Source organism: Vulpes vulpes, chromosome 2 (assembly GCF_048418805.1).
Source record: "Vulpes vulpes isolate BD-2025 chromosome 2, VulVul3, whole genome shotgun sequence".
NCBI classification, from domain to species: Eukaryota; Metazoa; Chordata; class Mammalia; order Carnivora; family Canidae; genus Vulpes; species Vulpes vulpes.
In genome coordinates, this window is record NC_132781.1 from 103,602,219 (window position 1) to 103,624,557 (window position 22,339).

Here is a 22,339-nt window from a genome sequence, read left to right on the forward strand (position 1 = left end):
TTCACTACTGGTCAGGAATACAAATGAAAATCACAGTTTACCATTTCACAGCCATTAGGGTCAAAATATTTTAATGTATTTGAAATACCAGATTTTGGTGAGGATGTCAAGCAAGGGTTGGCACACTCTGGCTGAAGGCCAAAACTAACCAGCTACCCATTACCCATCACCTGCAAGCTAAGAATGGTACATTTTAAAATGACTGGAAAAAAAATCAAGAAGACTGTATCTTGTGACACTGAAAATTAGATGAAATTCAAATTTCAGTGTCCCCAAGCAAAGGTTTAAGCAAACACAGTCACGTTCATTCATATACATATGGGTTATGGCTGTTTTTGCATTAAAGTCACAGGGTTGAGTAGTTATGAGATAGATCACGTCGCTTAGCAAGGCTTAAATATTTCTGATCTGGTCTTTTACAGAAAAGGTTTGCCAACCCCTGATGGAAAGCGGCCAGACTTTCAGACGTTGTTAGTGGGAGTGTAAATTGGTACAGCCAAGTTAGAGATTTTGCAAAAGGCGAAGGCAGTGAAGTTGTTAATGACCATGCTCTCGGATTGCCATCATCCCTCACACAAGCACACAGGGAGGCGTATGCACAGAATGTCCCTAGCAACACTGGGGATTTTAGTAAAAGCCTGGTAACAAATTCAATGTGTATCAACAGGAGAGTGGCTCAACAAGGTTTGAGACACTACAGCAAGGAGAGTGAATGGTCTCTAAGTAACTACATGGATTAAATCCCCACAAATATGTCCATAGAAAAAAGCAAGTTGTAAAACCTTTATACCTTAAGAACCTATAATATGATTTGTATGAAGTTTGAAAATAGGCAAAAATGCTATACACTTCCTGTAGGTAGTAAAAGAATACAAATAAATATGAAAAAGTACTAAATGCAGGAGAGTGGTTACATCTGGATAGGAATACATCTGGAAGAATTAATGGAGGGTGGGGTAACTCTGTTAGTGATATTTTATTTCTTAAACTCAGCTGCACCTCCACCATTGGCCACTATATTATTTTTTATGTATTTTCTGTAACTCTGAAAACTTCATATAAGTGCATTATTTATTCATAAAAGAAATAATTTTAGAATTAGAAAAAATAGTGGAAAATGGAATACAAAAATGCCAAATCACTGTATAGACACTAAAATGTTTATAGGACACTTTCATTATATAACAAAATACATATCATATATGAGAGTAAGTCAAAGAAAAAGAATAGCCTATCAATTTTTTTTCTTTTCATAATAATGACTCCACGGTTAAAAACTTGTAAGGAAACATGAATTCTAATTATCATGGTTGCATTTGGGTAGTGGGTTAAGGGTAGGGTTTTTTTTGTTCTTTTAAAAAATTCAGTATTTTGGAGTGCCTGGATGGCTCACTCAGTTGAGCATCTGACTTTTAATTTTGGTTCAGGTTATGATCTTTGGGTCCTCAGATCAAGTCCCACATCAGGCTCCGCTTAAGATTTTCTCTTTCTTTCTCTGCCCCTCCCCTAGCTTGTGCTCTCTCTCTCTCTCTCTCTTAAGAAAACAAAACATAAAAAGATTAGTATTTTCAAACTTTTTATGGTAGGTTTATATTATTTTTTCAACCCCCCAAAAGTTTTAAATGTCTAACTGACAACCAAGGATTATCTAATTTTCTAGGGAAATTAGAAACCTTCGTTTAACTCACTATTTACTTTGGATTAGGATATTTTATATATTTTGAGAGTAAATACTAACTTGTAGAAAGTTGATAGAAATGCCAGTGAATTTGACCAGTAGAAACAAATTCATCCAGTAAAAATGCTAATGATTTCCATCTGTATAAAAGATAACCCCCAAATGACTGTTTTATTGTCCTGTACAACAGTAACCAGTTCTGTATGTTTGTAAGAAATCTTAGCCCGGTATCTTCCTTTCAATGACTATAAATAAATACATCTCTCCTGTAATCTTTTTCTTTAAAGATTTTATTTTTTCATTTGACATAGAGAGAGAGAGAGAGCACAAGCAGGGGGAGAAGAAGCAGGCAGAGAGAGAAGGAGAAGCAGGCTCCCACTGAGCAGGGAGCCTGATGCTGGGCTTGATCCCAGGACCCTGGGATCATGACCCAAGCCAAAAGCAGATGCTTAACCAATCGAACCACCCAGGCACTCCTCTTCCATAATCTTTTTTTTTTAGATTTTATTTATTTATTCATGAGAGATACAGAGAAAGAGGCAGAGACATAGGTAGAGGGAGAAGCAGGCTCCCCATGGGGAGCTGGCTGCAAGACTTGATCTCAGAACCCTGGGATCACAACTTGAGCCAAAGGCAGATGCTCAACCACTGAGCCACCCATGCATCCCTTCCTTAATCTTTTAAACTAGTTTTACCATCTTGCTAGTTTTCTTGATGAATTAGAAAAAAATCTTTGACACATATTCATTGTACATTTAAGATAAATGTTCTGAAATTTTTGAAAAATTATACTTGACCATCAGTTTTCAAGGTTTCTGACAATGACATATATGATTGTGAGCTTTCCAAGTCTAGCTCATATTAATATATGATGCCACTAAAATATACTTACAATAGAAAAATGTCAGAAATTAATGCTGGTTTCAGGTAAGGAAAAAATCAACTAGGGTTTGAAAAGGAGGAGGAGGAGAACGGAAATTCTATAAGGCAATTTCAGTGCCTTTCCAAGGTCCTATATATTCTTTAACACTAAACAACAGTATGTTCCTGGGATAGCATTTTTTTCACACATTAAATAGGATTTTTTTCTTCCCTTCAAATGGGACTGAGGAATATTTTCCTGATGACTCTGGGAAGACAAAGAGAAAAAGAGAGAAGATATAAGAGGTGTAGGTATCACAGACAAATAGACTATTGAGAGTATAAGCAAGGAAGGTGATAACAGAAATCCATGCAGGATTTTAGATCAGTGTATCATGCCAGAAACCACAAGAAATAACAAATCCAAGACAACTTGGTCACTTTCCAGTGTTAAAAGGTAGAAAAGGGAAGGCAATCTTAACTCAGGTGGGTAAGTCAGTATCCAGTAGTGATAATTTTTTCCCCCCAAAGATTTTATTTGTTTATTCTACAGAGAAAGAGAGAGAGCATGAATGAGTGTGGTGGTAGCAGCAGAGCGCGCGAGAGAGAATCTCAAGCAGACTCTACAATGAGTGTGGAGCTCAACACAGGGCTTGATCCCACGACCCCAAGATCATGACCTAAGGCAAAACGAAGAGTCCAACAAACTGAGCCACCCAGGTGTGCCATGATTCTTTTTAAAAAACTTATTTATTTGAGAGAAACAGAGAGAGCAAGTGGGGGAGAAGCTGAGGGACAGAATATTCAAGCAGACTCCTCGCTGAGTGCACAGTACTACGTGGGGCTCAATCCCATGATCCTGAGCTGAAACCAAGAGCAGGATGCTTAACCAAATGAGCCACCCAAGAGCCCCTCCAGTAGTGAATTTTTGGTTTTTCATACATTTGGCAAATTTTCAAGCCAAGTGTTTATAATTTAGAGCATGTCTAAAATACACTCATAGTCTAGAATAAAAATGTTAAAAATGACATTTTCTGTTTTTTTCTACATATAATATAATTTCCCTGGCTTTATAATGTATTTTCATTATTAAGCATTGGAAAAAAAAAAACTAGAACAAAACAAAACAAATAGCAACACTTATCTTTGCTATCCCTCAGGTTCCTAATCTGTGAAAAGGGGAGATGACTTCAAGAGAATTGTCAGGATTGCATGAAACATCTAGCACACATCTGGCACATCAGAGATGACAAATAAATGTTAATTTTCTTTGCTATAACTGGGTGGTTCTCAGCTGGGAATGATTTCACCCTGAGGGGACATTTAGCAACGTCTAGGGACATTTTTGATTGCCACATTGGGATGGATGGGTGGTTTACTGGCATCCTGTGGGTAGAAGCCAAGGACGCTGCTAAATATCCTATAATGCACAGCCCCCATCTCCCACCAGAAAGAATTTTCCAGCTCAATATGTCCATAGTGCTGAGGTTGAGAAACCTGAAGGTGCCCTTTATAGCGGTGCTATCAATGTGAAGTACTTTAAATTATAAACCAAGATGACTGCCTGTGAAATTCAAACCACATCTAGATCTACTCTAGGTTGCCTCAAAGTGGGATAGAGGGTTGAAGAGGCAAAGCGCAGGGACAGGAGAAGCCAACCTGCTGTGAATTGGGAACGGCTCAGAGGCAGCCCCTGGGAGCTCAGCCAAGTGCCTGGTTATTCTGTGATTTTCTATAGGAGAAGCCCAGAGAGACCACGACCTAGCTTGGCATCAGATTTCGGATGGAAGGACCAGAGGTTTCTGCAGTCCCTACTGGCATTCACACCACTAAACTTTTGCTTTAGCTTGTTCCCAATTCCCATCTACACACCCCTTACCATCCCCCAAGTTGTCTTTGCTAAACTGTGAAAAACGCTTAATGAAATTGCCATTAGAACCAGAGAACTCCTCGAGTGCTATTTTTATAACTAAAGAAGCATGCTCACCAATCTGCCGAGAGAAGGGTTCTCTTTATTTTGCTATATTTGTATTCAGAATTGTTATTATCTGTCTACATAAACAGAAGGCAGGGAAGACAGCTTCGGCAGTACTGAATCCTCAATCTGAGACAACGTTTCCATTTGTTGTTTTAAACTTTAAAACAGCAGCAGACCTTTCTGGATGGTGGTGGCCAAAGTATAAATAATGTTGTGTTGCCAGGAGACCAAAAAAAAAAAAAGGCAAAATTTTGGAGATCACATATTTTGAGTGGCCACTCCAGACTTCAAAGGCCAGACTGTTTATCTAATGGGCAAGGATTGTGAAAAAAACTCCCTTGATCACACCCCAATTTAGAGCTCGTGTCATCAATAGTGTCGTCTTTGATTATAAAAGGCCACGATATGTGTACAAATATGGATAATTATGGCGTGCATTAGCCAGACAGTGAATCATGATAACAAAACAAAACTCTAACGTGTGTGTACACTCTAAGCCTCACATGTGTTTTTGGTAAATAACAGCCAAACACATTGTTTTTCTCAAGAAATAAAAATAGCAAACAATTCCAAATGTCATAGAAAAAACAAAACACATAATGAAAATAGTCACATTTATAATTGTATTTTCTTTCCACCTAATATTGTTTTCACTAATGAATTCATTTTTTTAAATATTTTTTTTAAATTTTTTAAATTTATTTATGATAGTCACAGAGAGAGAGAGAGAGAGAGGCAGAGACATAGGCAGAGGGAGAAGCAGGCTCCATGCACCGGGAGCCCGATGTGGGATTCGATCCTGGGTCTCCAGGATCGCGCCCTGGGCCAAAGGCAGGCGCCAAACCGCCGTGCCACCCAGGGATCCCTGAATTCATTTTTTAAAAATTTCATGTGACAACAAATTCCAACAAATTTCTACTGATTATTGATTCAGAAGAATATGAGAAAAAAAACAAAGCAATTTTTTCCTGCATATGTACTATTTGACCCAAATGGTTATACTGTTAAATCTCTTTCCTCACGTTTTATTCCCATAAAGAGTCTGTTATCAACTCTGGCCCTAATTCATCCAGCTACAGATGAGGGGAGGATCTTCATTTAAATCAGAGCCACTCAAATAAAGGAAGCTCCCTTCTTTTTATTTCATGAAAAATTTAGCAGTGGATGGAACTCAGCTAGCTTTTTGCCCTTCTTCCCTCCTTGATAAAAACTGTCCTTAAAAAAAAAAAAAACACACAACAGGGATGCCTGGGTGGCTCAGCGGTTAAGCAGCTGCCTTTGGCTCAGGGCATGATCCTGGAGTCCCTGGATCTAGTCCTGCGTCGGGCTTCCTGCATGGAGCCTGCTTCTCCCTCTGCCTGTGTCTCTGTCTCTCTCATGAGTAAATGAATAAAATCTTAAAAAAAAAAAACACAACATATTATGCACTTTACCATTAGTTAGAGACTTACATTGGTCAAACAACTTCCTTTTGGAGACAATGTCCTAATTTCCAAACATATCACAACTGACCAACTACAAGAACCGAAAGGGACTCTCTTCCCCACTGCTTGCTTTTCCACATTATTGGCTAAGATATACTTGAAAATATCCTTGAGTATTGTTATTAATAAAGAGTCACGGTAAATTTAACCTACCTCAAAGCTGCTACTTCAGACTATTCTAGGAGAAATAAAAGGAGAAGAGGTTGCTTTGTGGGGCTCCTGTGGCCTCTTTGTTCCCCCATGGATCTGTTCTATTGTAACCCTGACCCCAAGAGCCATAGTTTATAATTTTTTGGTACTTGCAACCTGCATTTAACATAATAAACCTCTCTTTCCTTATCATTAAATGTCTTTCCAGAGCAATCTATAAGAAAAATTGCTGATTACTTTCTACAGTAATTGAAGGAACCTGTGTAACTCAATGTGCCCTCTTTAATGGTTCAATATTTCCCTTTAAAACAGCTGCCACTGAATTATGCAATATGAGGTGTGTGCTGAGGATTAAGGGGGGTACATCAAGTGCTGGGTTTGCATTGTGTTTTTGAGATACTCTCGCCTCTGACACACACACCCCATTTCTTAATCCTCTTCTCCCAGCCCTGCTCTATCTGCCATCTTCAGGGTTTTCCTCCTGAAATTTTCACTTCTCACCTGTGTTGAGGTTTCTGTGAGGTGGTCTTAAATATCCCAGGTCTTTGGGTTCTAGGCTCTTGCATGTAACTCCAACTTGACACCTCCCCATGAACTTCCAATAAGATTCTCAAACGTATCTGCTTCCAAAGGAACTATTGATTCTCCGGCCTGCCCCCCAGCCCAGTCTTATACACTGTAGCGCATAGCACCACTGTCCTCCTGTGACCAGACCAAATACTCTTTGGCAGGTCCTGTCCACTCGAGCCAACCTTTGTCACCTCCCTTATGACCTGCTTAGCAATAGCCTCTATTTTTTAAAAAAATATTTTACTGGGATTCCTGGGTGGCGCAGCGGTTTAGCGCCTGTCTTTGGCCCAGGGCACGATCCTGGAGACCCGGGATCGAATCCCACATCGGGCTCCCGATGCATGGAGCCTGCTTCTCCCTCTGCCTGTGTCTCTGCCTCTCTCTCTCTCTCTCTCTCTGTGTGTGTGTGACTATCATAAATAAATAAATAAAAATTAACACTTTAAAAAGAGAAAAAATATTTTACTTATTCATGAGAGACACATAGAGAGACGCAGAGACACAGGCAGAGGGAGAAGCAGGCTCCACATGGGAGCCCGATGTGGGACTCGATCCCGGGTCTCCAGGACCACACCCTGGGCTGAAGGCAGTGCTAAACCACTGAGCCACCCGGGCCCAGCAATAGCTTCTAGTTGTCATGGCTGCTGTCCCATCTCCATAGACAGCCAAAGTTTTCTTTTCTTTTTAAAGATTTTATTCATTTATTTATTTGAGAGAGAGAGAGAGAGAGCAAGAGAGAGTGCAAGAGCTCACGAGCGGTGGGGAGGAGCAGAGGGAGAGGGACAAGCAGACTCTGCACTGAGCATGGAGTCTGCCGTGGGGCTTGATGCCACAACCCTGAGATCATGACCTGAGCCAAAACCAAGAGTTGGATGCTTAACCAACTAAGCCACCCAGGCACACCCAAAGTAGTCTTTTTTAAAGGATGAATTCATTTCAATCGTTCCACTGCTTAAAATCTTCTAATTGTTTCTCACTGCAGCTGAAATAAGCCATGTGCAGGGCTGGTGAGAACTGGCTCCTGGCCATGTTTCCAACCTCATCTCCCCTCACTCTGCCCATCGGCGCCACAGCTGAAGCCACAGTGGCCTTCCTGATGTCCCCAGACTGCACCGCACACATTCTGGTGTCAGGGATCTGCATCTGCTCTTCTATCCAGTTGGAATGCTTTCTCCGTGGACACATACAGGGCTGCCACCTTCTGACATTATTTAGTAAACTCATCTCCTCAAAGAAGCCCTGAGCTCTAGGACCAAGGTGGAACTACTCTCTGTCACATGACCTGGTTGGATTTTCTCTACAGCTTATAGCAATAGTTGAAGATACACCCAGTGTATCGATTTCTAGATCATATTTGCCTTGCCATTAGAATGAGCACAGGACCTGTGGCTTGTCCACCAAGCTAGTTTCAGCTGTAATGTGACTGCCATGAACATGGCTCTCTTATTGCTTTTGGAGGAATACGGTCTGGTCCACGATCTAGTAAAACCTGGAAGTACATTCAATAAAGTGGAAAGTACACTAGACCCAGAGACAGTAGAACTGAGTTAGTTCCAACTCTGCTGCCATTAACTAACTGGCTGAGTTACTGGATTTGCCTGAAGCCTCCGAAGCTTCCAAAGTGAAGAGAGGTTGTTCAACTGTTACTCTAAAGAGAGGCTAAGGACTTAGTCTAGACCTCCCACTAACAGTTCTAAGATTGCTATTCCATTAGACATGCTGGAGGAAGGGACTTTATACAATAGTCTCAACCAGTTAGAGCTTCCACTTACCATCTCTAGGAGATTCACAACTGATTTAGGTTAAAAAAAATTGATCAAAATAATTGGCACTTGCTTGGTTAATCAAATTTTCACCCCATTCTTCGTCAAACTAAAGCTTGTTGATATAGTGAGTCCTAGGACTATATCTGATATCTTGATGCATTTGCAAATTGCTCACATATAATATATACCTAAATAAAGTCTGCCAGACATTCTTTTTTTTTCCTTTTTTTTTTTTCTGCCAGACATTCTAAGTATTAAATAATGAGTATGATTTTTAGGACTTATTCGTCTTCTTTTTAAGATTCCAGCTTTAGTCAGATATAACTGACATATAAAATTGTAAGGTATCTAAAGCATACATTGTGGTGGTTTGATATATACATGTACATAGTGAAAGGATCCCTGCCATCTAGTTGGTTAATTAACACATTCATCATCTCACGTGCTACCTTGTAGTGTGTGTGGGAACACCTCATGTTGTCAGCTGTAGTCACCAGGAGCTTACTTATCCTATAGCTAACTCTGTACCCTTTTACCATGTTCCCCCATTTTCCCCCACCATCTAGCCCTAGCAACCATTTTCCTAACCTACAATGAATGTCTCAGTTTTAAAAACATGAATTTATAAATCAGTACAATAGAATAAACTTAAGTAGATAAAAAATAGATTAATAATAGGAGGGAAACTGAATTAGGGATACAGAAAAGCATACAGGACTGCTAAAAATAAGATCATGAGCTCAAATGTAATGGCTCTTACTATGTGATTTAGTTTTACTAATTCCTCTGATGAAGCAGCGAAATGAATCGATTTTTCTAGATGTAAATTTAGTCTAAATCTCAAAGATGTAAATGTTTACTCCTTGATTTTTACTACAAACACGGACCCATTTTTATTTTACTTTTTTATTTATTTTTTAAACGATTTTATTTATTCATGAAAGAAGAAAGAGAGAGAGAGAGAGAGAGAGAGAGAGAGAGAGAGAGAGGCAGAGACACAGGCAGAGGGAGAAGTAGGCTCCACGCAGGGAGCCTGACATTGGATTCGATCCTGGGACTCCAGGACCACACCCCGGGCCGAAGGCAGGCATTAAACCACTGGGCCACCCAGGGATCCCAACACGGACCCATTTTTAAAGCATATATCTCCCCCATGCCCCTATTTTTATTATGGAATGATTGAGGAGTACCAATCCTAAGAAAACCATATATTCAAAACCATATTTTTTAAAACAATGGAGGCATGTTTCATCATTTGCTTTTATGAGAATAATTTTTTTGAGGAATTTTGGAATATATGACAAGTGGAACCCTTATTCATGTTTTCAAATGAGATTAAAACCTGCTTAGCATTTTATTTAGGGGAAACTTTCTGAGGGTTTATTATTCTTTTTTTTTTTGCAGTATGGTTGTGAATCCACATCAAGAATGTTTATTCCTACCTGGCCCAGAACATGCACAAGCTGAATGATTTGTGTACCACAGATAAGTGAAGAAAGGATTAGGGAAACAGACATAAAAATAAAATTCTCACAAGTGAAGGACAGAGTGGGTAGTTCTAGCCCAAGAGAACGTGGGAAATACATCTGTGGATTTGCAATCCGAACTACTTTTACTGTGTGCATTCCTTAGGTTGGTGGTTCTCAAGGTGTGGTCTGAGGACCCAGAGACCATTTCAGAAGATCTTCGAGGTCAAAACTAATTCTCTGAGTATCAGATGAAAAACTGGAGATATCCCAAAAATAAATGTGACATTTTAAAACTGTGTCTTTATTCTCTATCCAATGAAATCGTATACTACAAATCTCCAAATGAGCCCTGAGGCTCGTTTCATCCCCGATTGTGATTCATGTCATTGAGTCCCAAATGTCAATCACTGTAAGTAGGTTCTTCAGGATAAATGTCTTGCAATATATTCCACACTGGTCTTTGAGGATGACAGAGGACGAGCGTCTTTGATGATGAGCACTACCATCTGGTAAGCAGAACTGCATAAGTGTATGTGTAGATCGACTATACACGTGCACCTTACAGGGCTCTGGGTGGCTCAGTTGGTTAAACTTCTGTTTTCAGCTCAAGTCATGATCTCAGGGTCTGGGGATCAAGCCCTTTGACTGGCTCCCTGCTCAGTGGGGAGTCTACTCTCCTCTCTCTTCCTCCCTGCTCATTCTCTCTCTCTCTCTCTCTCTCTCTCTCTCTCTCTCAAATGAACAAATAAATAATCTTTGAAAAAATAAATAAGTTCGCCTTCGGTATAAGGATATTTAGGTATAATGTGGTTAATCTGTGAATTATGATATATACGATACATAAATCAGGTAAACACCATCACTTGCTTGAAACTGGGGGTTCTCAGCCTTGCTGCAAAGTGGAATCACTGGGGAGCTTTAAGTTCTTCCAATGCCTGAATCCTACCCCCTGAGATTCTGACTTAATTGGTCTGGGACGAGGCTTGGGCATGTGGAGTTTTAAAAGCTCCCCAGGTGATTCTAATGTGCAGCCAAGATAGAAAACTATCGTGTTAGGGCCATGGCTGATTCTCCTCTTTTCTCAGCAGGTTTCATCACTGTTCCCTGCTGAGTCTTTGAGCCTTGAATTCTCGCAGCTCTTGAATGCATCCCCTGAAACCGAGTCCTTGATGTTGCCATGATACACCCTGTGTCTCCCAGAATCTTGGATCCTTCCAGAACTGGCGGCAGAGTCTACCTACTTCACGGGCAGTTTTTTCTCATATCCACTCCTAACTTTCAATCTGCTTCCAGCATTTGACACTTCTGACCTGTCTTCAATTAGAATTTGCCTTTAACACCAGCTCCCTTTGCCCCAGAGTCTGAAATCAGCCCTGTGCCCCACTCAGCTCCGGCTCCAGAACCCCCAGCGTGCTGAGCTCTGTCCATTCAGGAGAGGAAGTTAGTCAGATACAGTCTTAAACTTCTGCCCTTTGCAGAGTATGGGCATGATTGTGGTCATTAAAAACACTGCTGGCACAATTTAGTATTTCCAGATGTGCATATTTCCACAAGATAGCATTTAAGTACATCTGATATTTTTGGAGGCTGAAGAAATGAATCAAAAGAGAATTATGTTGTTTTTTTATTATGAACGCGTAATGAATACATTTACAAAAAAAACATGTTCTTCATATCATAGGCATGTTCTTTTGTGGTTGACTTGTCTTGAACCCTGAAATCCACAGGTGCTTCGGAATAAGATAAGAACATATTTCAAGGCTTTATCCAAAACCAAATGAACAAAGCACAAATGTTCTAGAATGTTGTTTTGGAATTTCATGGAAGTTGGACTTAATTAGTCTTCAAGGAAGGGTTGTCCAAGGAAGTGCTTTTAAAAATCATTACTTTCTACTTACTGAATTAATGGGAAGCATTAATAAAAATTGGATGCATATCCTACATAGTTGGAGGAGTAAACTGCCATATTCCAAAGAAAAGTGAGGCTATCTTAAAGTAGAAGGTCCCCTAAGTTAACTATGCTTATTAAGATCAAATGGATCTTGTTTATTTTCAATCTTTAATCTAATGCAGTCAGAGGGCATAGCCCTACTGATGGAGTCTGAGGAAGGAGGAGTTGCATGTTTTCCTCCATCTGCTTCTTTTGCTGAACTTTAACACCACAAATGTTCTGCTCTTGGCTTTTCTTGCATAAACTACCAAGAAAGAACATGGTTGGGTCAACATCAAATTGCACTTTGGATAACCAAGACTCAGCAGTCACCTTAGAATATGACTAAAAAAAAGATTTTATTTATTTATTCATGACAGACACACAGAGAGAGGCAGAGACATAGGCAGAGGGAGAAGCAGTCTCCCTGTGGGGAGCCCGATGTGGGACTCGATCCCTAGACCCCAAGATCACAACCTGAGCTGAAGGCAGATGCTCAACCACTGAGTCACCCAGGTGCCTGGGAACATGATTTCAAATTCAAAGCTCTGCTTACTTTGGGGAAGGGCTTTCCATTACTAATTATTTATTTTGGATTCCCCCATTTAACTCAAGGTGGCCATGATGATAAGATCATGTTTCATTAAATTCTAAACCAACCATCCGATCCATTTTTTCTTTTCCTCTCCTGACTTCTTTTCCATTTCAGTATACTAACTCAGGTAAATTGTAGTTTCTATTTATCTGTTATTTATCTTGAAAATAGAAGGTAAAGAGACCAGCACAGGAGTTAGGACAGGAGGAATCAGCATCCCAAAGAATTAGGCTGGGGTCTTGACTCTTCCTCTTAAGAGCTATGTGACCTAGGGCAAGTGACTCTCCTCCATAGACCCCAGTTTTTGGAACTAACAGTGCAGACACTCTAGCCACATAATTTGTAGGGTGTAGTGCAAGGTGGAAATGGAGTGCCCTTTGTCCAAAATTATTAAGAATTTCAAGATGGCACTGGCAAAGCATTAACCCAAAGTTAGGGCCCTTCCAAGTACAGGTCACTATATCACTATGACTGTGTCACACGTCGTCATGCCTGGAAACACTATCTGTATATTTTCGAAGGGTCAGTATGAGGAACACAGGAGATAACATATGCAAAAGGTGAAGCCTAGCGTCTGGCACATGTAAGTTCCCAATAAAGGTTAACTATTTTTAAAGTATTCTTTCCCTCGCTCTGTACTCCACATTACTCACTTCCCAACTGGTTTATTTCTCTTTGAATAATTTCTGTATCATGACCATCCATTTATTATATGTGATGGCAACGACAGCAAAATTTCTGCTATAATGTAGCGCAATCACTCTGTATATGCAAATAGTCACCTAATATCTCTCTCTTCCCCTAAGTCTGTAGCATCTCACAAGCAAAAAATTGTGTGTGCTTGTCTTAGCATCACTGTGATCAAACACACGGAAGGTGTCTAATAAATACTGAACGTGATTCTGTTTTTCCATGAGGACATTCCAAGTGAGTGAGTTTTCTGGTAATAAAACTCATTTCCAGGGCACCTGGGTGGCTCAGTGGTTGAGTGTCTGCCTTTGGCTCAGGTCGTGATCCCAGGGTCCTGGGATCAAGTGCTGCATTGGGCTCCCCACAGGGAGCTGCTTCTCCCTCTATGTCTCTGCCTCTTTGTGTCTATCATGAATAAATAAATAAAATCTTCAAATAAATAAATAAATAAAACTCATTTCCTTAAGTGTGCAAATATAACACATTTAGGTGCATTCTGATATAAATCATCTCTTATTCCATGTATTTTATCATCGAATGTATGGAATCCCAGTGTACCTTTTCTTGATGATTCAGGTCCATAATCACTGCACTATAGTTCTATTAGTCTTCAAAAACTAGAAACAGCCCAAAAATGTTCATCGACAGTAGAGTGGACATGTAAATTATGATATAGTCTCTAATAGATTACATAAACATTATAGAACAATGTTAGAAATGCTGTATTTAGTGAGGGAAAAAAAAAGCAAGCCTCCAAAGCATATATACAAAGAGTAGGGTTTCATAATGCAAAATTAGGCAAAACAACTCTACAGAGCTCAGGGAAATGTACAGGAGTGAGAAAGATAAAATTATAAAGAAAACCAAGGAGTTTATCACCATAAAAGTCAAGAAGGCAGGACAGTGGTTACCTTTAGGCAAAAGTGGTGAGTAGAAAGGATAAGGAGGCAGAGGGATGTTTCTGGGAGATGTTGGGAAATGTTCTATTTTATAGACATTTTTTGGAGGGGTTATATGGGCATTTGCTTGCTGTCATTTGCTTATAGATAAGGTGGTGGGTTTTGGTTGCATTTTTTTTATATGCATTTAGTTTCTAAACTTTTTTTTTTATCTTAAAAAAAAGTCCTAGATATTTTCAGGCAGAAAGTACAATTTTTATATTTGATGTATTTCTGATTGCTGTGCATATAAAAACATTAAAAGTCTATTAATCCAAAGTGACTTAGCAAGCTTTGATCTCTAATCCAAAATGAAGACGTTTTATTCCTTTAATGTTGTTTTGGCAATTTATTATCTACTTGGGGCTTTAGGCTCACAAATACAGTTATTGTCTCTTTTACATTCATTCATTTTGAAATAAAAAATTAATATAACATAAAATACCACTCTATTTTCTTTATTATATTTTTATTTGTTTAGAGAGAGAGAGTACACATGCACATAAATAAAGAAGAGGAAGGCATGGAGGGAGAGGGAGAGAGAGAGAGATTTAAGCAGGCTCCACCCGACGCTCAGCACAGAGCCAATGCAGGGCTCCATCTGGTGACCCTGAGATCATGACCTGAGCTGAAATCAAGAGTTGGACACTTAACCAACTGAGCCACCCAGGTGCCCCCACCATTTCATTTTCATTTTCTTTTCTTTTTTAAGATTTTATTTATTCATGAGAGACACAGAAAGAGGCAGAGGGAGAAGCAGGCTCCCTGCAGGGAAGGTGATGTGGGACTTGATCCTAGGACCCTGAGATCACACCCTGAGCCAAAGGCAGATGCTCAACCACTGAGCTACCCAGGTGCCCCCAATTTCTTTAGAAGAAATGAAATCATGTAGTTAGAGATATTTCATAGCCCTCAAATCATTATTTCTAATCTTATTTCATTTCATCCAAGATCATTTTGTAAAATTATAGAAACATAGGTTGTTTACATTGAACAAAGAAACTGGACAAAATTTACAAATAAAACAAACAACAAAACACTGAGTCAGAACAGCAAAGATCTTTAACAATCAATGAATACTAACCACAAATAATCTGCTCACTGCCTGCTTATTATAGTCATGAGGTTTCATCCCTGAAAGATGAGTTGCATTCTTTTTGGGTGTCATTTAGTTCATTTTAATGATTCCTGCCATTAGCTATACTCTCTTGGGAATCAGTGTTTAGTGTACCCAAGGGACTTAAGCATCCTGGGAGATTCCTCATTATTGACAACCCCAGCTCCTCCCCAAATTTACAAACATGGGCAGAGAGCAAAAGATGGCTTCATTCTGCAGGCCACAACACATATGAAGTGCCTCCTGTGGATGTCAACTATTGGACTACTGAGGCTATTAAAACACACACACAAAAACAACTGTCTTCTAAGCACTAATTTGCCATATTCTCCTGGTAGCTTATGGAAGAAGTTGATTAAATCCTCAAGGTACAGTGGTATTCCTGAAAGCATGCAAAGAACTAAAACAGATGCTAAAGCAATCTCTCAAAGTCTAGTTATACTGTCATATTTATATTGCAACTTGATCTAATCAATGAATGTGATTGGTTATGGTTGGGTAGGGAGGGTTTCCCAGTGTGTAGAGGCTCAGAATCAACTTCTCACTTAGCTGAAAAAACGTCCCAAAGCTTCTGGATGCATCAGAGCTCCTGAGCTTTATCTATGAAGGACTATTCTTGCTTTCCCAATTCCCTCTGTGTCTAAGAGACATATTTTTCTACTGGTTTGCTCTTTAGGAATACTGCAGTTCACAGTATGTGGAGCAAAGAGCTTACTAATAGTCTCCTAAGAAGGAAAAATGTGGGCTCTTTGATCTCCTTCAGTGTTGTCAACAGTAATTCTAGCTAGAAATCAAGTAAATTAAGTATGGCAATCATTCTTTTAGTCAAATCCTTGGTTTTGGGACACCTGGGTGGCTCAGTGGTTGACCGCCTGCCTTTGGCTCAGGTTATGATCCCAGGATCTTGGGATGGTATCCTGCATCAGGCTCTCCGTAAGGAGCCTGCTTCTCCCTATGCCTATGTTTCTGCCTCCCGTTCTGTGTCTCCCATGAATAAATAAATTAAATCTTAAAAAAAAAAAAATCCTTGTTTCTTGGCTATGGTTATTCTACTTGTAATGAAATTACTTTTGCAGGTATTCCAAAATTTGTGAAAAATCAAATAAGAGTTACTCAACACCTAAGTGAAAATCAACTATAACATGTTATTTTAAAAAAAAAATTTTTTTTAAGATTTTATTTATTTATTCATGATAGTCACACAGAGAGAGACAGAGAGGCAGAGACACAGGCAGAGGGAGAAGCAGGCTCCATGCACCGGGAGCCCGATGTGGGATTCGATCCCGGGTCTCCAGGATCGCGCCCTGGGCCAAAGGCAGGCGCCAAACCGCTGCGCCACCCAGGGATCCCAACTATAACATGTTATAACACTATAACAATCAACTATAATATCTCCTACAAAGATTTTCAGCCAACAGATACATGAAGAGTAGACAATAGTCATGGAGTTCTGACTGCTATTTTCTAGTGTTTCACATGCCTTAATTCATTCAACCTAAAAAATAACCCTATGGGATACAAACAACTATCCCCATTTACAGATGAGAAAACAAAAGCATGATAGATTAACTTGTGCAAGGTCACAGTTAGTACCTAGTTGGGCTGGGATTCTGTTCCAGAAGTCTAGATCCAGACTTCATGTTCTCAAACATTCCATATTACTACCACTGATGATCATGTCTTTGATTTTACAAGCTATATTGGAAACACTAGGTATTCACCTATTCAATAAAACAAAAACATTTATCTTGTACATATGTGTCAAGAACCAAAACCCAAACCAAATGAAACAAAAGCAGTAAGAAAGCCTTTGCCCTTGCTGAAGGTAAGTAAGATAAGCTCCTTATGCTATGAAGCTTCTGTTTGATAGAAAAATGGAGGAGAATATGGGCTGGATATAAAAAGGGCAAGAGTTTTGTAGAAGGATCAGAGAGGAAGAAATTAATTCTCACTGAGGAGTAACCAATTGATGGAGGAACTAATAGGTTCTGGAGGTGGGAGAGTATAAAGAGAAGGATCAAGGGCTGACCAAAGAGAATGTATTAGTGGAAAGTACCCTTGGAAGAAGAGCGGGACTATAAGAACACAACAATGAACCTGCCCCTGGCGATCTGTCTGACGTTATGCGCTGCCATCTCCACCATTGGCCTTCTACTCCAGCTATGCTGGCCTGTCTGTTCCTGAATAATATATGACTCACTTCTCAGGGCCTTTGCACCTCCCTCTGCCTGAAATGCTCTACACCTTGGATCACAGAGTAGCTTTTCCTTGTCTTTTTGGTCTCTGCTCAAAGGTCACCTCCTTAGAAAAGACTTCACTCCATCACAAACACCCACCATTCTCCATAATTTGTTGTTTTGTTTTATCTATCTGCTGCCTTTCACAGTTAAAACAGAACGTTTCAGAGACAAAGATCTCAACCATCTTATTCATGACTGATTTCCCAATGCCCAAAATGAGAACTCATTTGGCCTCAGTCTGAGAACTCAATAAGTATTTACTGAATGGATGAGTAAAAGTAGGAAGTTTCCAGGAAATAATGAGTGTCCATTGAAGTCAAACACTAGAAAGAAGTTTGGTAGGATGAGGGGTGCAAAGAGGGCACTGCAATAAGTCAGGAGAAGGTCCTTGAAGACCTCTGAGAGGGCAGTTTTAGTGAAGTGGGTTGTCATGTGGATGGGAATAAAAAGCAAAGTGCTGTGGGGTTAAGAGCACAGGGGAGGTAGCGATGTGTTTCCTTCCACTTCCACTTTCCTTCCACTCAAACCAGATGAAGCAGGTGGTAAAAGTGTAAAGGAACATCAGCTCCTTCTGACCTTTGCTCTTCTTCACTCTCCTAATGACACCTTAGTGAAAGTTAGTGAAAATTATTTTAAACAATGACACAGAAAGATGATGCTGGAAAGGTCGGCTGGGGCCAAGGGTACCCTCAGACTTTGCATGATCCCAGTAAGGAAGAGGACTATAATCTGCAGAGGAGCCTTTCATTTATTCTCTTAGGATCTGTATGCAAATTGAAGCCATTTTCTATTTATTCATATCGATATTTAATTCAGAGGTAATTTGAAGTAATAACAACAGGCGCTAACTGATCTTCCCTTTGGTTTACCAGGCTTGTTTCATGTTTTTAAGATCACCAGGTACCCAACATTTATTGAGAACTCAGTACATGTCAGCCTCTGTTTTAGGCACTAGATCTATAAGCAAATAAATATACATTAATACTGCAAGGAAATTACTTTGAAAACACTTGGGAAACAGATGTTGCGAGTACCTATTTATCTTCTAGAAAATTTACATATAAATGAAAAAATACTAGTGCTGTGCTCTTGGAACTGGCCAGCTGACTGTTAAAATTTCAAGAAGTTTGAGAGCCAGTTCTCAGATACAACCATTACTAAAAGTTAAATGATAAAACTTACAACTAAACAAATTATGCTTAAAACCAAAGGTAATAAGTACTGAAAACTCAATTTCCTTATTATTTTACTGTACTTCACTACTAGCTATACTCTTGGGGTCATTTAATCTGTTATACCTGTACAATGCAAACATTATGTAATGGTGTACTGGTGAGCATCTCTTTCCAGAACCAATTCAGTGATGTCACATTGAAGCTTGAAATTGGCCATAATGGGAAGAATTTTCAACCATGGAAATTGGCAAATGCTACAAATCAGAAGGTTTCTTTCTTTCTTCCTTTCCTTCTTTCTGGATAAAAAAGATTAATATAAAGTGCTTTATATTAAACATTTACCAACATACCACTGTTCCAACATACCACTGTTCCTATCTATGAATCAGAAGTTGCTTTATGCATGTCTTTAACTTATTGGGTTAGAGTCAATATGTGAGTTTCTTCCAAAACAAAGATCACTAGAATTTTAGTAGTCTTTCCCATGAGTTGTTCTGAGATAATAAGGTTTTACTGTATGGTTTTTAATCTTTGGGTACAAATTTTAAGAAGTTTCTAAGATGAAGTCAAATTCTTTTGTTGCACTAGAATTATTACTTACTGTATTAAACAAATATATTTTCCATTGGAAGTTGGAAAGCTTTCTATGATATAGAAGTTTGTTGTGTTTGTTGCAGCATGCCACTGCAGGGTTGATGTGCATTGAGAGATGTTTTGCTCTACTTGAGAAGTAACTGAGGGCAATGGTAATAGATTGGTTCAGTTATTGTGGTTAAATGTTTAGAGGCTAACTTTTTTTCCACGAATGTGAGAAGATGGGTTGTGGAACTGCAATTGTCTAAATATGGTTTCACCTCTCTGCAAGTAATTTTTCAGACTTACACAAAAAGGAAAAACAGAGGGAAAAAAGACCCTATGATTTTTACTGCTATAACAATTTATTGAATAACGTAGTGGAGCATCTTTGTATAGTATTCTTATCCAAAATGGAAAATGTAATTAATATTCAAATTCACTAACAAGAGAAATATTCCTTAGGATTTTTTTTTAATTTTATGTATTCATTTTAGAGAGAAAGAGCACGAGTGGGGAGGGGCAGAAAGAGAGGAAGCAAGACTCCAAAGCAGACTCCCCACTGAGTGCAGAGCCTGATGCAGGGTTGGATCCCACAGCCCTGAGATCATGATGTGAGCTGAAACCAAGAGTTGGCCGCTTAATAGACTGAACCACCCAGGATTATTTTTTTGATAGGTTGGTCAATTAAAATTTTTTTCTTACCTCCAAATTCCAACTCTTAATAGTGGTACATGATGTTTTTATAACAACTCTCTCTTCTAGAAAACTATTAATTTCAATACTGGTAGTATGATAATTATATAGAGTTTCCATGTGATAAAATTCAGTGTATGTTATGCTCAATCATCCACTCAATAATCAATATTTACTGAATGTATAAAGCTAATAACACTCTATGGTTACTATGTAATCATTTGGTATTTTACAATTCAGGTTAAAATATTTATTGATTGTCCAGAAGCCTCTAGTAAATGGATTACTTTCATCAAAAGCCTATAATATTTTAATGGAGAGGAATTAACTTTATCATAAATAGATGACTTGCAAGCCATTATTTTTGTAGGAACCACAAATAGAAACAGCTCTTTTGAAACTTATTAACTAGAAGAATACAATGTTGTGCACTACTGTGGGAACATACCACTTTTCTCAATGGAATACATCTGTAATTCTCTTAACCAGCAAAAGTCAGGCTCACAAGATGTGCTATCTTATGGGTTATGGGAAACATTCTTTCCCCTAACAGGTTGATTATTAATTTCAATAAAGCTTTGAATTTAATCTCAATTATGTCCCCATCTTTAGATCCTGAGCTTGGGAGAAAAAGGAGGTGATGACATAGTCTATGTGGCTGTTAGGGCGAAAGATAGAAAGCTCCAAAGATAGGAACAGAGTTCAGAGAAGCAAAGACAAAAATAATTTTTAAAAAATGTGCAAATTGACATCACTATAAAACAGTGGTTCCCACTAGGGATGATTTTGCCTTCTCCAGAAGACATGTGCCAAAGTCTGGAGACATTTTTGGTTGTCACAACTGCAGAGAGGTTGCTACTCATGCTTCGTGGGTAGGGATCAGGGATGCTGCTAAACCTCCTACAGTGCACAGGACAACTTTCCACGACAAAGAATTATCCAGCTTAAAATGTCAACTGTGCCAAGGTAGAGAAACTCTGCTCTAAAGCTAACTTGTTATTGTTAATACTAGGTCAATAAAATATTGCTCAAAACAAAGGGAAGGTAGGGCGGATGCACAACACCAATCAGCTTAATACATGCTTAGAAGTTTCTCATAATAAGATTATTATTTTTTAATAATAAGATTATTATTTTTTATTGATAGTTATTTACCAGATGTAGCCATAATAAAAGATAATAGATACTGAGCTCTTCCTATGTGTCAGGCCCTGGGCTATGCGCTATATTTGAATTATCCCAATCCAAATTCATTACAACCATTTGATGGAAGTGCTGTTGTTAGTACAGAAAAATTATCATTTATAGCATCAAGCATCCTCTAGAGGTCAGCAGTCACTTGCTCTGTCTCTCAGTCAGTAAATGTCAGTGGTGTGACCTTGAACACTGTGACAAAAAAGTCAGTCAACAGTGTTCTCTAGAACTCAGTTGGATATCCTTTGAATACCCTCCAAGAGAGCTGTGTCGTCCTAAGTGTTTGAAAATACATAAAAAGGAGGCTAGGTTTATCAGTTACTTTTACAGTTAGGCAGAAAAGGCATATACAAATCTTAAAAACTGAAGAAAGGCAAAGTATACAAGCCAGGAGGAGGTAGACCAAGGAGCAGAGGAGGGCTTTGGATGACCCGCCCCCTCCCACAGCCTCATCTCCCTAAATAAATACGTTTAAAGGACATTGATAAAGTGCCAGGCACGTCTTCTGGTGTTGACAAGGATTCATTCAGAGTCTAGGCCAACATTTCTGGTCATTATATAATCTTAACTGGCAGAGATAGGATCACACAAATTATTTCCTTGGAGGGTATGCCTAGAAAAATTTAGAATTACAACAGCAATGTCTCAAATGATTAAACAAATAAAATAAACTTGAATTTTTATGCAAAGGACTCTTGCATACTTTGTATTTTATGTATTTTTAACATTTAAGAGAATTTGGCCCCGTAGAAACAGATGGGCTTTTTAATTCCAACTTAAAATATATAACTGAGTAATTGGTTTAGACTTGGGATTTTCAGTTGAAAACTCACTAAGTTTATGTACTATATTGAATATTTAGAAGACTTTAAATTTGACCATACTAATAATTTTAATTTATTCCCTAAGGTTTATTGACTTGGAGAGGTTTTTGTTTTGTTTTGTTTTTTTGTTTTTGTCAGAGAACTTAAAAAAAAGAGAAGGAGTACTAAACATATAAATGCACTTTAAAAGGTTTTGGGACTGAAAGAAAAAAAAACTTTGAGGTTAAAAATACCTCAAAATCATGGAAGGCGTTCTTGCAGGAGAAGGAAAAGTAGGTTTTCCCAGCAGTGAACTGTAGTATTCCACCCCTAAGGTTAAGGCTTCCCTAAACAAGGTGATTGTGGGGTTCCTGCTTGGAGGTTCCCTGATGACACACCCCACAGGGAAGGCTAACTACCATCTGTCCTACT

The 22,339-nt window shown here is 38.9% G+C and overlaps 1 protein-coding gene across 8 annotated transcripts in view; it reads right to left on the reverse strand.

The window, feature by feature from the left end:
- The window catches only part of CACNB2 (calcium voltage-gated channel auxiliary subunit beta 2), a 376,515-nt gene that overhangs the window by 184,080 nt on the left and 170,096 nt on the right, over positions 1-22,339 (reverse strand). The gene's annotated exons all lie outside the window — the stretch shown is intronic.